The sequence below is a fragment of the Hevea brasiliensis genome, chromosome 2 (assembly GCF_030052815.1).
Source record: "Hevea brasiliensis isolate MT/VB/25A 57/8 chromosome 2, ASM3005281v1, whole genome shotgun sequence".
NCBI lineage: Eukaryota > Viridiplantae > Streptophyta > Magnoliopsida > Malpighiales > Euphorbiaceae > Hevea > Hevea brasiliensis.
The window spans coordinates 63,125,912-63,143,869 of NC_079494.1; positions in this window are offsets into that span (position 1 = coordinate 63,125,912).

Consider the following 17,958-nt stretch of genomic DNA (forward strand, 5'->3'; position numbering starts at 1 on the left):
TGTTTTCATGGTGGTCCATTTCGGCTAGAGAAGATGATGTAGAAAACTGAAGTGTTTAGTGGACATACACATGTCCTTTAGGTGTTTAAATACCCCTTAGTGCCCCACTCACTTTTAATTAAGTAATTTTATATGTTAAGATTTTAATTATTCACTTTATACCCCATTTCTTGCACTATTAATATAATGTACCACAATTTTAATTTTTAAGACATTTATAAAGTGTAATATCATTTATTTTTAATGGACATTGAGGTCAAAAGGCAACTCTAGGTGTCAAATGACCAAAATACCCCACTTCGGGTTATATTCCCGATTTTTTTCAGTAATACCGATTTTTGTCTATTTCTCGATTTTTCGTTTTTTTTGTACTAATTTATTAATTTTTCTTTGATATTTCTAGTGTCAATTACATTTTAATAAATCTTTATTTATGTCTCAAAATTAAATTCCGAGGGTTCCCTGCAGTCCCAGGTTGGCAAGCCTTTCCCGTATGCTCACCCATCGTGGTGCCATTGCTTAACTTAGCTTCGTTTTCTCTCTTTTATTTTTGTTTGATTTTTTTGTATTTTCTTTTTATTTATTTCATCATTATATGTCTGTTCACCATCACCGAAGTGTATTTCCAGACATCCTGACTTGCCTGGACTGTTATTTGACTACTAGAGCAACAGAACGTACAGAACACGTTCAATGGGGATGTTACAACCAGTCTCTTCATAATTAAAACATGCTCCTATAGCTCTATAACATACCCCACTATGTTGTTTACCACAATTTTCACAAAGTCGATCCGATAGTGCATTTCTAGGTTTCTGCTAAGTTTGCTGATCCGACTGGGGTGGTTTTTGTCCAGAAGATCTATCTCTGCCAGATTCGCGTGAGCTAGATCCTCCAAAGTGCTTTCTCTTTCCTGACCCACTATCAGGAACTTGATTAGTAGTCTTTCTAGTTTTCTCTTTTTCTTCTGTACCCTTTTTAACTGTTTCTTCATTCTCAATTCTTTTCAGTTCTAGGGCTTGCGATATTAGCTCTGAGAAATTCTGGAATCGGAACCCCATAACTTGCATTTTTAGACTAGGCCTTAACCCGGCATCAAAACCTTTACATCTGTCTCTAGGAGTCGTAAGCAGGCTTCTTGCATAATGACTTAATCAAGAGAAGTTTCTCTTATATTCTGCCATTATTCTGTTCCTTTGCTTCAGGCTTAAGAACTCCTGTAGCTTTTAGTCCACATAGGCATCTAGGACATATTTTTATCTGAACTCTCTGAGAAAGTCATCCCATGTCAGCACTGGGGGGTTCCACCAAATTGTGGGGAATGGTTTTCCACCAGTCATACGCATCCCCCTGTAGAAGTGAGACTGAGTATTCAAACTTCAGCTCATCGATACAGTGCAGCTTCCTAAAAACTCTTTCCATCCTTTCCAACCATTATTCTACCTCTAGTGGATTCACTGTCCCCTTGAACTCAATAGCCCCATACTTAATCAACTTGTCGTATTGCCTGGTTGAAGGCTATGGTCGTACTACTGGTGTCTGCAGTGGGGCTTGAGTAGGCATGTTACTGGCCATCTGTTGGAACATCGCACCCATCTGTTGAGCAAATTGAGTAGGGAACTGTGGTATTGAGGGCATTGGTGCAGTTGATCCACTCACATTTTGAAGGGCTGGGGCTTCCCCATGCACCTCAGCCTCTACTAATTGATCGACTGAATGGTCTCCTTTTTCCATTGTCAATTAGAGGATATTATACCTCCTGAACAAATAACATAAGGAGATTTCCTCCCATTAGTGCATATTTATAATGTAATGTACTGTATGCATCAAACTATAACATTGAGCAGTTATACTATGAAGGAAAAATATTCAAATTACAGGTCAAAATTGAATTTAAAACTAGCTCTGATACTACTAAAATATGTCACACCTTACCCCTCCATAAGGCATAACATAATCCCATTCTAACAGTCGGGCTCAAACCACTAGAGGAATTGTCCACTTTGGCCATAAGCCTCACGGTTTTGTCTCATAGGTGGAATGGAGAACTTCCCAGGAGGTCACCCATCCTAGGATTTCTCTAAAGTGAGCACGCTTAACCCTAGAGTTCTTCCAACTCTCCAGGCCATTCCACCAAAAGGCGCATCTAGTGATTAGTTTCCCCATCTTATATATTATTCCTTTTTGAACCCAAGACCATCTCCATGCTTTGCCAATGTAGGATTTGCCTAAGGGACATTTCTCCCCCCCTTTCGAGACTCAGCGTCCTCACTGAGGTTTGTCCCACCATCGCTCAAGAGGACACGCGAGCGGCTCTGATATCAATTGTAACGATCGGGCTCCAACCACTAGAGGAATTGTCTGCTTTGGCCATAAACCTCACGGTTTTGTCCCATATGTGGAATGGAGAACTTCCTAGGAGGTCACCCATCCTAGGATTTCTCTCAAGTGAGCACGCTTAACCCTGGAGTTCTTCCAACTCTCTAGGCCATTCCACCAAAAGGCACCTCTAGTGATTAGTTCCCCCATCTTATATATCATTACTTTTTGAACTCAAGACCATCTCCGTGCTTTGCCGATGTGGAATTTGCCTAAGGGACATTTCTCAAATGTAATGGCCCGGCCCACTAGTGATATTGTCCACTCTGGGCTGAAGCCCTCACGGTTTTAAAATGCATTACTAGGAGTTACGATCCGCTAACTTATAAACCCAGCATCTCTCCCGTATTTTGCCGATGTGGGATTTGCCTAGGGTATTACAATCCACCCCCCTTATGGCACTCAGCGTCTTCACTGAGGTTTGCACCACCATCGCTCAAGGTTGCACGCGGAGTGGCTCTGATGCTACAAATGTCATGGCCCGGCCCACTATTGATATTGTCTGCTCTGGGCCGAAGCCCTCACAGTTTTAAAACGCATCACTAGGGGTTACAAACCGCCAACTTATAAACCTAGCATCTCTCCCATGTTTTGCCGATGTGAGATTTGCCTAAGGTGTTACAAAAGGTCCCTTAGGCAAATCCCACATCGGCAAAGCACGAAGATGGTCTTGGGTTCAAAAAGTAATGATATGTAAAATTATGGAACTAATCACTAGAGACGTCTTTTACTGGAATGGCTTGGAGAGTTGGAAGGACTCCAGGGTTAAGCGTGCTTGCTTGAGAGAAATCCTAGGATGGGTGACCTCCTGGGAAGTTCTCCATTCCACGTATGGGACAAAATCATGACGCTTATGGCCAAAGCGGACAATTCCTCTAGTGGTTGGAGCCGATCATTACAATTGGTATCAGAGCTGCTCGCATGTCCTCTTGGGCTATGGTGGGGCAAACCTCAGCGAGGACGCTGAGTCCCAAAAGGGGGGGAGAAAGGTCCCTTAGGCAAATCCCACATCGGGAAAGCACGGAGATGGTCTTGGGTTCAAAAAGAAATGATATGTAAAATGGTAGAACTAATCACTAGAGGCTTTTGGTGGAATGGCCTGGAGAGTTGGAAGGACTCCAGGGTTAAGCGTGCTCGCTTGAGAGAAATCCTAGGATGTGTGATGTCCTGGGAAGATCTCCATTCCACCTATGGGACAAAACCGTGAGACTTATGGCCAAAGCGGACAATTCCTCTAGTGGTTGGAGCCCGATCGTTACACCCGTAGTATACCTAATGAATTACCAAACTTCGTCTACTGATAACCCATTAAATACACTACAAGGGATTTTAAAACTTTTCTTATTTCCTTTTATAGTGGTGAGCACTTTTGACAAGTGTTAAATTTTTTTTTTTAACCGAAGCGAAATCAAATAACAAATCTGAAGTATCGATAATTTCTGTAAAAATTTTGGCAAAGTGCCGTCTATATTTGGAGCAAAAAAGTTCTTTAAAAACCTATGAAAAGCACTTTTAATATATTTGTTCAATCTTAACCTCCAATATGGCTAAACTTAAATCAGTGTCTTCAACACAATTCAAACTCAATTCAATATCATTTTCAGCAATTCCAAAGATAAAGTGCAAAATAACTGAGTATTTCAAAAGCTAAAATAAGAGAATTGTAATATAACATTTGACAGGCCAAAATAATTTACAACTTTATTTTACAACTGCTCAAGACCAAATACAATATATACATACAATTCACATACATTACAACAAAAATTACAAGGAGGTGGTATACTCAATATACCCAGCAAAATCCCAAAAGTGTAGCACAAGCAACCTATTCTGCTGCTTTATCTATCTATCTACCTGCGACAGCAATGAAAAAGCTATCGCTGAGTAAAATTTACTCAGTGGTACATAATAAAAATTTAAAATGCGGTATATAAAACATTTATTGATAATTCACAATTCAAATAATTCACAATTTCATGTCACAATTTTCAAAGCTCATATAACACAAATTTGATCAAACAATTGAATAACACAGTGTTGCCAATCAATAATAAAACTTAGGTCAAGACACAAATTTTTCCGAATATGCCGTGTTATACACCACGACAAGGCATACTCACCCACGACAAGGCATACTCACCCCAGTAATCGAAATCAATGAGGGAGGTGGCTAGCTAGATAATGAGCATCCATACTCACCTCAGACTGACAAGTCAAAGAGGGAGGAATATAGTCATACTCACCCCATAAATGGAGGAGGAGCATAGTAATATTGTCATGCTACGTGTGAATCAAAATAATTCCAAATCACAATATTTAAATATTTTATACAAACCACAAATCACATTTTATCTCAAAATTTCCATTTGCAAAGTAGGGAACACAATAATTTCCAAACAAAATTCCCAAGGCCAAAATAATAAAAAATTATTCATAAATCATTTCTCCAAAGCAGTGAATATAAAAAGTATTATGCAAAGACCTGATTTGAGTCGCCTCTAGGCCTTGACTCAATGTTTCTTATGCTTTTCAATATCCTTTTCTACTAAAAAACACAATTTAAAGTGTTTCAGTACTTAGTTAAATTATTTCTAACAATAAAATCCAATATCTAAATTTTGTTGGTACTATTCCCTTCAATTCATTTCATTAGTCAACCTATAATGTTGACCTTTAATACACACTAGGTAAATTAGTTTTAATGTCACCAATATGTCACATTTTATAGTCTCTAAGTGTTGGTGTATGTTACCAATTTCATTTCAAAGCTTACTGCATTTTATTGCAATTATTCAGATTTCATGGCCAATGTTTACTGTCAATTGGACCAAGCTATAGTGTAAATTTAATAGATTTCTCTTCATTAAATTGCTTCTCATTGTGTCTTCTTTAATTTCCTTTTTGAACCACTCCATTTGGAGTTGTATAACTTAAGTTATGGTCATTTAACCATAACTAGGTCAAAGTTAAATTTTGACTTCCCTATTAGGCATTTTCAGTTTTGTTTTTCTAATTTATTTGGACTGTTGTAATCACATTGAGGTCTAGCATTCTTCATAAGTATTGTTGCCCTATGTCTTAGGGTCAATCAGAAATTTTACTTGTAGTTTATCAAGTCTTATAGAATTATTTATAGCCAAATTATTGACTTGGACTCAAAGGTCTTATATTGGCATGGTCCTTAATTAGGTCAATAGTTTTGACCTTAAATTCTGACCTTATACATTTATAATTTGAGGAAGTTGTCTAAAATAAAGTTTTAGGTCTCTTTCTTACCAGATTGGTATGGCTCATTTAAATTGGACACTTCTTGTAGGAGATATGCTTGTTTGAATTTTCTGGATTTTATGGTCAAATGTGCCAATTTTAGATTTAGTGTGCTAAATTAATCAAGTTAATTGACCTAGTTCCCTCAATTTCTGGGTTTTGGTCAAATTACCAATATTGTAGATCTATGTCTTATTGAAATTTTGGGACTAATTTCATGTCTTTTGGAGTTTTTTAGACCAAGTTATGGTCATTTTAGTATTGCTGGTCAAGTTGCACTTATATTGCAAATTTTAGGTCATTTTTAGGTCAAAGTCAATTCGGCCAGTTTTTGTAAGCCAAATTTGGTGATCATTTTGACTTGGTAATTGGCATTTCTAGGCTTTGTGGTCTTCACCAAAGTTGTAGCCCTATGTCTAAGCTTTCCAACCATATAAATTTCAGGTCATTTGGACCTGTTTTGAGTGAGTTATGGCTAAAAGACTTATTACTGTTCATATGGTCAATTTCTAGGTTCACATTTTAGGCAATCCAGATTTGGTCACTTTTTAAGTCATTTTTTGGGTAGAATTTGTGCAACATTTCTGCATGAAAGTTGGCCTATTTTATATCTAGTTTTACCTCCAATTGGCCTCATACCAATTGGAGTCACACAAATAAGATTATAAGCTCAATTGTATACTGCCCTTATACACTTCATCAAATGCACAACCATTTCATATCCTACTTGCTTCACCTTAACTTTCCTAACCAAATTTCTAGATTTATAAGACACTAACATCATTCATCACATCTCAACATAGTCATTTTGGATAAAATATACACATTTTCAATACACATATTACAACTTTAATTCTCAAAGTTACATTCCACATTCACATATACATGAAATCACTTACTTTTACTACATACAATTCCAACCATTACTTCCATATACTGCCCTCAATCCATCAATACCATAATTCATCATTTAAATTCATGAAATCAAACATTAATCCATTGTATCTTCTTTGATTTCCTTTTTGAACCACTCCATTTGGAGTTGTATAACTAAAGTTATGGTCTTAACCATAACTAGGTCAAAGTTAAATTTTGACTTCCCTATTAGGCATTTTTCAGTTCTGAATTTACTAATTTATTTGGACTATTGCAATCACATTGAGGTCTAGAATTCTTCATAAGTATTGTTGCCCTATGTCTTAGGGTCAATCAAAAATTTTACTTGTAGTTTATCAAATCTTATAGAATTCTTTATAGCCAAATTATTGGCTTGGACTCAAAGGTCTTATATTGGCATGGTCCTTAATTAGGTCAATGGCATTGACCTTAAATTCTGACCTTGTACATTTATAATTTGAGGACATTGTCTAAAATAAAGTTTTAGATCTCTTTCTTAGCTTTCCAGATTGGTATGGCTCATTTAAATTAGACACTTCTTGTGGGAGATATGCTTATTTGAATTTTCTGGATTTTATGGTCAAATGTGCCCATTCCAGTTTTAGTGTGCCAAATTAATCAAGTTAATTGACCTAGTTCCCTTGATTTCTGAGTTTTGGTCAAATTACCAATATTGTAGATCTATGTCTTATTGAAATTTTGGGACTGATTTCATGTCATTTGGAGTTTTCTAGACCAAGTTATGGTCATTTTACTATTGCTGGTCAAGTTGCACTTATATTTCAAAGTTTAGGCCAATTTTAAGTCAAAGTCAATTCGGCCAGTTTTTGTAAGCCAACTTTGGTGATCATTTTGACATGGTAATTGGCATTTCTGGGCTTGGTGGTCTTCACCAAAGTTGTAGCCCTATGTCTAAGCTTTCCAACCATATATATTTTAGGTCATTTGGACCTGTTTTGAGTGAGCTATGGCCAAAAGACTGATTATTATTCATGTGGTCAAATTCTGGGTTCACATTTTAGGCAATACGGATTTAGTCACTTTTTAGGTCATTTTCTAGGCAGAATTTGGGCAACACTTCTACATGAAAGTTGGTCTATTTTATATCTAGTTTCACCTCCAATTGGCATCATACCAATTGTCGCAAAGGGATTTTGCGGTCGCCTGGACGATCACTCACCGAAGTGGGAAAAGTGAGGAGTCGCCACCTTAGTTTTGAGGGAAACTAAAGAAAACCATTTGGGAAGATAAATTAAAAATGAAACCACTTCAAAATAGAGATTCTAAGTTCGGGGTCCGTAAACGGGTGGGGAAGGTGTTAGGCACCCCACCTCGTCCCTTAATAAGGGTAAGTAGATTTAATTTTGCGTTCTTTATAAATTAGTTAGGAGGGCTTGAATGGGAATGTTAATCCTTTTGGCTAAAGGAACATTTGATTTCTCACTGAATTTGGATCACCCAGATACACAAGTAAATGAGACCACCTTAGTGAATTGACGTTACGAATTTTTTTTAGTTTTGAGATTATTTTGCGTACGGGTTAAGATTTGGTGTGAGAATCGGATAAAAACCCTCCTCCGATCTCTATTTAATGGTTATTTATTAAAACCTTGAGTAGAGACCGGATAAGAACCCTCCTCCGATCTCTATTTAATAGTTATTAAAATTTTGAGTTGAGACCGGATAAGAACTCTCCTCCGATCTCTATTTAATGGTTATTTATTAAAACTTTGAGTGGAGACCGGATAAGAACCCTCCTCCGATCTCTATTTAATAGTTATTAAAATTTTGAGTTGAGACCGGATAAGAACTCTCCTCCGATCTCTTTCAGATTGACAGGAGCCTGGAAAGGACTTTTTCGATCTCCCGAATTTTAATTTCAGCTACATATTATAAGAGCCTAAAACTAAGGATTCTGGCATTCAAAGATGCTGGAGATAAGGCTTCTTGATACCTTGTGACTAAATGGGGAATACTTAGACTCGATTTACCGACCTTCCATGTGGTCATTTTACCAATACCTATTAATGACCGATCTATTCTGTTTCGTTTACTTTGTTTTTATTCCACTTTATAGCATCCTGCCGAATTGTTGTTTACATCAGCCTGATGGTTTGGCTATTTTCCTGACGCGTTATTCAGGTTCTCTCTTTTAAAAGAGACCCCTAAGTTGCAGTTACCTACGTCTTGCCTGACCATTTACACGCTACTGGGAACCAGAAAAACTTGCATTCAAAAATGACGAAGATTAATAAAATGACGGACTAATCACTAAAGAGATAACTCGAGAGTAACATTCTTTTGGGTCCTTTTGCACAAAATGAACTTGGAGAAAATCACATACGTAAGAAGAACAAAGAAAGTGCGAAAAATAAATGTAAACACTTAGTAAAACAACAATATGAGCTCTTACCTGTGAGGAGCCAAATCTACTGAAATAGCTACGGGGTGGCAAATAGAGATAAGACAGTGGACTGATTAGCCTGAGAGCTGATGTTCGTCGGGAAGTGAAGGGAGCTTAGCTAAAATATAATCAGATTAAGATAAAAGCCGAGTGGAATGAAGTTTAGCTTAGACAGTGGGAATGAAAACAGAGATGATAAAGGGCTGAAAGTGAGGGTGTGACCAGATAATGAACAAACTGGAAATGTAGAGTTCCAGTATTCAGAATCCTTTTCAAGAAACACTTCAGAAAACTAGTTTCAAAAGTTTTTCCAATCAACACTTCAAAGTAGCGGAATAACAAACTGAATGAAGTTTTCAGAGTTCTTCCGCTATAATAACAGCCTCTCTTTTTTGTCCGTCCGTCGAACAGTTTTTCATGCAGGTATTTATAGGAATCGGGCGCTCCCCGTGGAGGGTCAGGATTTATTTTGAGGGAGATGGAGGGTCAAGATTTCGAAGGACATGATCGGATGTCCAGGAATTAAAGAGAATCAAAATGAATGGCTGAGATCCCTCTTCAGAACGTTTGTCCTTTTCTTCTTTCAATCTGACGGTCCCAGATCTTCTTGTCCGGAACGATCTAAGGGCTAAGAGCGAAAGATGCTGGTATTGTCGTCTTCTCTCTTGATCCAAGGGTTCCGGGTTTGTCCTTACAAGTGGGATCAACGGTGGAGATTGGGATGTACAGGACTGTCATGACATACCCTGGCACCTGTCAGCATTGCGGGCGATTCTTAGGCGTGCGGTGGAGATCTCGTCTGCAACGCTTTAACTACCTCGGCTCTGATTCTGACGATGGTTATTTGGGATTTGTCTTATTCTTTTTGCCTTCCGATCCCTCCCCTTTCTGATCTCTTTCACATGTTCTTTCCGATCTTTCATGCTGGTCTCCCATCTTCCGATCTATTATTCCGATCTTTCCCTTCCTTAGGTCCGGTCTGGTCAAAGCATTAATTGCCCCTCGATTCCGGCGTTAAGCCGTTTACGCCAAAGAATAAATGCTCATTTTCCCCTATATATACCCCTGTTGACAGAGACATTTCCTTCATATGATTTTCCTCTCTTCCTTTCTTATTTTCCCCATTCTAGCTGCTCCGGTGGAAGTTCCGGCCATGATTGTGGTTTTTGATCCCTTTCCGATGAGCTTCTTTAACCACCGGCTGAAAATTTACGATCCCGGTGATCGCATAACCCTAACTGACGATGGTGAGAGAACTAGATTTGACCGATCTGTATTGTGGACCTCGGTTGTACTGATCTTGAGTCGCTCAACTGAGTTCATTCGGCTTCTCATCACATTGAGTGTTCCGGCAGCGGTTTCCTCCCACATTGGGTGTTTCGACAGCGGATGAAGCATCCGGTCGGCAATATCCTTGGGATCAGTTATAAACTGATCCTTAGATCAGCCTTTTCATATAATCTGATCTCTAATGTATTCCGATCCTTAGAGATCGCCCAGATGATGTAATCTGTTAATGTAATCAGATCTCTAGAGATCGCCCAGATGATGTAATCTGTTAATGTAATCAGATCTCTAGAGATCGCCCAAATGATGTAGTTAGACCTTTATTGTAATCCGATCCCTAGAGATCGCCCTAATGATGTAATCCGATCTTTTTGGAAATAAAAGTCTTGTTTCTCCAATTATTATCTTATTGATTATTTTCCGATCTCTGATATATTTGTCCGATCTGGGTCCTAACAAAACGACTCTTAACTAATCCTTTGTTCAAAATATTCAACTTATTATGCCGATCTCCAATTAACCGATCTCGGAATGTTCGAGAGACGTGTCAGAACAGCTGGCGAATCCCGTTAACCGATGCACTGCATGGAACCTCGTGAGCATTAAATGCTCGGACTAGTATAAATAGGGATGGGGGGGGTTAGCCATTTGCTCTCTCATTCCATTTTCGGTCTCTTGCTCACAACTTCGAAGTTCTCTCATTTTTCCCAAGTTCTTCCGACGCCGATCAGACTCCGGTAAGGGCTTTGATCTTCTTTTTAGTTTAAGTTCTTTATTTCCTTTGAAAATGAGCGGTGTCGAAGGTCAGAGAGCGGTGAGCCCTCCTTCCATTCAGTTCTCATGGTCGTCCGATGAAGAAGAGGTAGTCGGGCCAAGCACGCAACCTGAACCCCCTAGGGTCTCCGCTCCAGCTCGGGGGCGGATCATACCATCAAGGCGTGCACCTGTTTCAGGGAGGGAGACTCTCCCTATAGACGAGCTACCGTCGGTTCTTCGAGAATCCGATCTGCAATCATTTAGCCAAGAATACAACATTCGGCCTGATTCGTACGAGCTAATCAAGTGCCACGGCGATCTTCGTGTCGATCACTCCTTTGAAGAGAATGACATGGTTATGGTGTACGAGGAACAGTTAAAGGCCGGTCTTCGGTTCCCTCTAGATGACTTCTATAAGGAGGTCCTAAAACTTCACCGAGCGTGCATTGCTCAAATTCACCCTAACTCGTGGCGGATCTTGGTAGCCTTCCGAGGTCTATGCCGAGCTAAGGGAATCAGACCTACGGCTAAGGTGTTCGCCGAGCTGCACAGACTAACTCGCCGAAAGGATGACGAACACTGGTTCTTTCAGGCGAAGCCTCATTGCGGGCTCTTTTCCGATCTGCCCTCATCCCTTAAGAATTGGAAGAACCGTTTCTTCATTCTGAGGAGCAAAGATCCGAGCTGCTTTGAGGACTTCCCCCGTAGCTGGTGGTACCAGGGGCCTTTGCTTCCGAAGCATATTACCCTGAACCAGGAGGAAAGCTTAATAGTGATAAATCTGAAGAGTCAGGCCGCCACTCAAAAGTATTCTTGTTTGGATGCGGTGACTGCCGAGCTGCACCATTGGACTATTCAACTGCTCACCGGCCAAGACCGCGAACTTCCGCTCTCTGACCTCGGCATTGGTATTTTCTATATCTCAGCTCTCAGGACCTTAGCGATCTCACTGACCTTTTCTTTGTGCAGGTATGGCGGGTGGTGAGGGTTCTAGGAAGCGGAAGAAGGACAAAGAGATCTTCCGGAAAATAAAGGAGATGAAACGTTCGGAAATGCTTCGAACACCTGGTCATGAATCTGGGGAAGTACAAGGGGACCCGCCTCAACCTTCGGATCTGCCGACCGCTGAAGCTGTCCGATCTCCTCCTAGATTGGAAGAGTAGCCTCCGGCTCTTCCAGTTGTTCCAAGCACGGAAAGGGGTCCTTCTCAATCTTCTAGGAGGACCTCTTCTCGTGGCGCTCAAAGGCTAATCGAGTCCCTGAAGAATAACCGGACTGTTCAGGAGAACCCCGGTTTTGCCCAAGTCTTGGGGTCTTCCATCTTCCTTCGGGAGGATCGGGACAGGCTATCCTCGAACAGCCTTGATTATATCTTGACTCAATCCATGAGCCTGAACGTGGAGTGCCTGGTGAATCAGACCATGGTTTGGGAAAAGGTTCGTGCAGGTAAGGAGATCGGGAAGAAAAATCAGGAAGTGGCTTCCCTCCGATCCCAACTCTCATCTGCTCGGGATTATATATCTCAAGTTGAGGGACAGGCGAAGTACTATGAAGACAAGCTGGCCGAACAGTCTCATGTTCTGGCTGAAAGGGATCGGGCTCTCGGAGAAGTCCAGGCGCTTCAGGCCAACGAAGCTGCTCAGGTCGCTCAACTCATCGAGGAACTCAAGAAGAAAGACGAGGAGCTTAAGGAGAAAGATGAAGAGATGGTGACGGGAATAGCCGGAGCCTATGTGAATGCTCACAAGGATCTCTTGGCCGAACTCCAGAAGCGTTACCCAGAAGAAGACTTCTCTTGGTTGGCCGACCTGGCTCCTGAGGGCGACGATGAGGACAGTGAGGAGGAAGCCGAGGGTGAGAGAGAGAGTGAGCAAAATGTAAATCAGGCTGGGGGTGACCCTCTAGCTGAATAGCTTGTACAAAAAAATGAAATGAAATGGAATGTCTCTTTTGTTCAATGAATGGATGTGATTGGAAAATCTCTGAATTGCCTAAGTATTTGATTGTATGAGCATAGCGAAACAAGAACTAAATGCAATTATTAATCTAAGTATAAGAGATCGGAAAGCACAATAAGCATGAGATCGGTGGGGAAGAAATGCTGAATGGGACTTGATTAAAATTGAAAATTTAACTTGAACACTTAAGATCGGAATCCTCATTAAACCAAACCAAAACCTTAGCTCTTAATCTTTCGAAAAGGAGATCGATAATAAAACTGGTAAGAAAAGATCTAGTGCCAGTTCATTTCGTTTATTAGGAATATACTTGACGGGTCCTGAGTTTCGACAATGGGTTTGAGAGATCGGTGAGCGATAGACTGGTAAAGCTTTGACTGATGCGAGAACTTAACAATTTGATTTAATTCTTTGCGGGGAGAGATCGGAATTGTGACAGCCTATCAAAGAGGGATCGGAAATGTGATTAGCTGTCCGAAGGAGACTTAGTACCGGGGATCGGTTTCAAAGTTTTATTGATTTTGGGGATCGGCCAAAATATGGTGTCGACACCAATTAGAGTCACACAAATCAGATTATAAGCTCAATTGTATACTGCCCTTATACATTTCATCAAATACACAACCATTACACATTCTACTTGCTTCACCTTAACTTTCCTTACCAAATTTCTAGATTTATAAGACACTAACATCATTCATCACATCTCAACATGGTCATTTTGGATAGAATATACCCATTTTCAATACACATATTACAACTTTAATTCTCAAAGTTACATTCCACATTCACATATACATGAAATCACTTACTTTTACTACATACAATTCCAACCATTACTTCCATATACTGCCCTCAATTCATCAATACCATAATTCATCATTTGAATTCATGAAATCAAACGTTAATCCATGCTCTTCAAGGCTGCCAAAAATGGCAGTTTGCCTAGGCTTTGACAATTACTGCCAAAACCCTAAATTCAAGTACTAACATACACATACATGGATATTAACTTGCTATAACTTCATAATAACTTAATCAACCCAATTTTCCATCCATTAAAGGAAGAGAAAAGCTCAAGCAATTCATGTTTTCATGGCTGCCAAAATTAGCTCAGTCCAATTACCCAACAATTCATCAATTTTTCTTTATCAAACACCATCCCTCACCTTAAACATCATTTTGCCTAAAGCAAGGAAGAGTAATTGGACACTTACCTCAAATTGAGCTTGTCAAAACTTCTCCAAATCTCTCTCTTTTAGTTGCCAATATCCTTCCCCAAGTGTGGTGATCAACTTTAGTGAAGAAAGCAAGTGGAAAGGAGGTGAAATGCATGGTTGCATGGATGTAGAAAGGATTCAGCCATGGGAGTTTTCTTTGGGAGATTTCGGCTGTTTCAATTGCTGGAGGTTGAAGATGAAATTCTAATATCCAAGGTATCTTATATAGGTGTCCCAATCTACCTTAATGGAGCATTAACCATGGTTTTATATTTAATTAATCCAAGTTTCATAAATTATATTTTTATGCACCAAACTTCCATCATTTATATTATGTACCACATTTTTAATTTTCATGACATTTTCAAAGTGTGCTATCACTCATTTTTAATGGACATTAAAGTCAAAAGGCAACTCTAGGTGTCAATTGACCAAAATGCCCCTCTTCGGGTTGCAGTCCTGATTTTTCAGTAACACCGATTTTTGTAGTTTTCTTGATTTTTCGTTTTTCTTTGTACTAATTAATTAAATTTTCTTCGACATTTTCTAAGTCAATTATACTATAAAAGATGTTTATTTAAGTCTCAAAAATATTTCCCAGGGTTCTCCGCGGTCCAGGGCAAGTCAACGGTCCTCACTGTAACTTCTCGGTGCGATCATCCATCGCTAAGATTTTTGGCTCGTTTAACTTAATCATATTTCATTGCTCTTATTTTTTTCTTTGTTTTTCTTATATTTTTGTCTATTGTATTTCATTATTTTATGCCTCCTCACTAACATTTAAGTGTAGTTCCAGGCATTTTAGCTGTCTGGACTGACACTGGTCACCGGAACAGTAGAACACACTACCAAATATAGGGGTGTTACATGTGTCATTGAGTTTGAGGGAATTTGAGATAGATACCTCCCACTGGCAGAATTTACATATAACAATAGCTATCAAACTAGCATCCAAATGGCCCCGTATGAAGTATTGTATGGAAGGAAATGTAGAACCCTAGTGTGTTGGACTGAATTGGGTAAAGATAAACTAGTAGGGCCAGACCTGGTGAAACAGACTGAGGAGAAAGTAAAGTTAATTAAAGCTAATTTGAAGGTTGCTTTTGACAGATAGAAATCCTATGCCGACTTGAAGAGAAAAGAAATAGAATATGCAGTTGGCGACAAAGTGTTCCTCAAGGTGTCACCATGGAAGAAAGTACTAAGGTTTGGAAGAAAATGTAAGTTAAGCCCTAGGTTCATTAGCCCATATGAAGTCATTGAACATGTAGGTCCAGTGGCCTACAGGCTAGCTTTACCACCAGAGCTGGACAAGATTCACAATGTGTTCCACGTATCTATGCTAAGAAGATACCACTCAAATCCTTCACATGTCATCTCCATGGAAGAAATTGAAGTATAACCAATTTGACATATGAAGAACCCATATGGATCTTAGCTCGGGAAGTGAAAGAGTTTAGGAATAAACATATTTCACCGGTGAAAGTGCTTTGGAGGCACCACAACACCGAGGAGGCTGTAGGAACGGAAGCGTGATAAACACAAGATTATACCATTGAATTCAAAAATTTTCACCTAGGGTCACATGCACCATGCAAGATTTATTTTTATCTATTTGATTTCAATGATAAACAACATATTAAAACTCTTTTAATATGTTTTTGGATCTGTATTTGCCATTTAAGATTTTAAAATTAATCAGATTAATTTTAGAACCCTAGATTAAATCAAGAACGATTACACTAACCTCTTGATGTGCTGCAGCGTGTCTGCGCCTTTGAGATTCATCTTCAGGACACCAGATGTTGTCCCTCTAGCTTGTCCACACCAAGAACACCTATGGCAGCCCTTGAACAGCTTCTAAAGCCTTTTCTATTAATTAGAAATTCAAGTTCTGCCTTTTAAGAGTTTAGAGATGTAAACAGGACACTAGAAACAATTTCTAGTGTTCTTAATTCAAGAGATTGATGGCTAATCTCTTTGAATTGATGAGAGATGAAGAGAAATAGCTGGAGAGGCTCAAAGTGGCGTGACAATTGAGAGGAGAGGCTGCTGGTTATGTTTTCTTTTCATAACCACACTTAAATAGCTAGGTTAACACATTAAACCCTAGCCACATGTCACCTTTTGATTAGCTCTAGGTTTAAGTGACCCAATCACATTGTGCCAAGTGTCAAACCTATATTTAATCTTGATTTTAATCATCTTACATGATTAAAAATATTTGGCAAGCTTATGTGTTATGCCATGTGTCACCATCTCATGGTGCCACGTGTCACACTGTGAAATGACCAAAATGCCCCTGAGTCTTAATTTTGAGTTCTTAACCCAAAATAATTATTTTCTTCTTCTAATTAATTTATATCAAATATAAATTAATTAATTAATCTCTATTAATTAATTTCTCATCAATTAAATTCATATTTAAACACTTTAAATATAAATTTAATTTATACTACACATCCAATAATCTAGATTTGGTTTCAAGTCATGCTAGGGACTTTGCAATTTAATTGCAAACCAAATCTATTTAATTAATCAATTAAACTCTTTAATTAATTAATTAAATCATATTTAAATAGGTGATAACTTGTGTATGTGTGTGACTTACTAGGCTCATCACTAATTGGCAATGAGACATGATATCAACTCTTAATATCATCGAACTCTTTCTTACCATAAATGATTTCTCTAAATCATTTTATGAACCTCATAGACCATGGTTAACACCTAGCATAGCATGCCATGGCCACCCAATTAGTAATAAGGTTTACCTTAAATGAACCTATAATCATATGTTACCATGCACTAGAATCTCTCTGTTACAAAATCCCAACTCAAGCTGGAGTCATGGTTTATGTCAAACTCCATTTGCTATGAATATTATGTTCTCTTTTAATTCCAGTTCTTGATTAAAAGATTTTCTCATCAGAAACTCTTTTACGAATAAATCTATCTGTCTGGCCAGAACTTGAAACATCAAGAACAATTAAATGAACATAGGATTTTAACTCTATTTACTTAGAGAACAGATTCCATCTTGATCAACCCCTACCTCCATCTATACCTCGCCGGAGCCAACACATGCCCATATACCCAGACAGAGTACAAGTATGAAAGCAGGATCAAACTCACACGACCTATATACCCGATAACTGTGCTATCTCAAGTCTAAAGATTATATGCACTGATATGATTTATGACAAAACATTGACAAGAGTAAACTCCATGTGCTTGTCATAAGTGTCACTTGTTCGGCCTACTTATCATTTATAAGTGCCTATCAAGTTTGTTATATGGCATGAGACTCACCATTCCATCTTATTTATATCTCATATAAATAACTTGGGAACAAACATGAATACAATCTTTCTGGATAAGTCATGTCCTTATTATGAAGTATCCTCGATTGTGAACCTATTTATGATACTTTGTGCTAGAAATATTGTCACTCATATTCTTAACAACTTAAGAATAATATTTCTAACAAAATATCAATGGACCTTTTCTATTACACATAAATATATTATGTAAACGGAAAAGTGGAAATGCCTTTTATTATTAAAATTATGTACAAGATACATACTAAATGATATGCTCTAGGGCATACTACTAACAATCTCCCACTAGCACTAGAGCCATTCATTACAATATCTTAGGCCTATCTTCTCAAGATGTCGGTCTAATCGAACTTGTGACAAAAGCTTAGTGAATGGATCACCTGAATTTTTAGTGATGTTATTTTCTGCATGGCTATATCGCCTTGCCCAACTATATCTCTCGATAA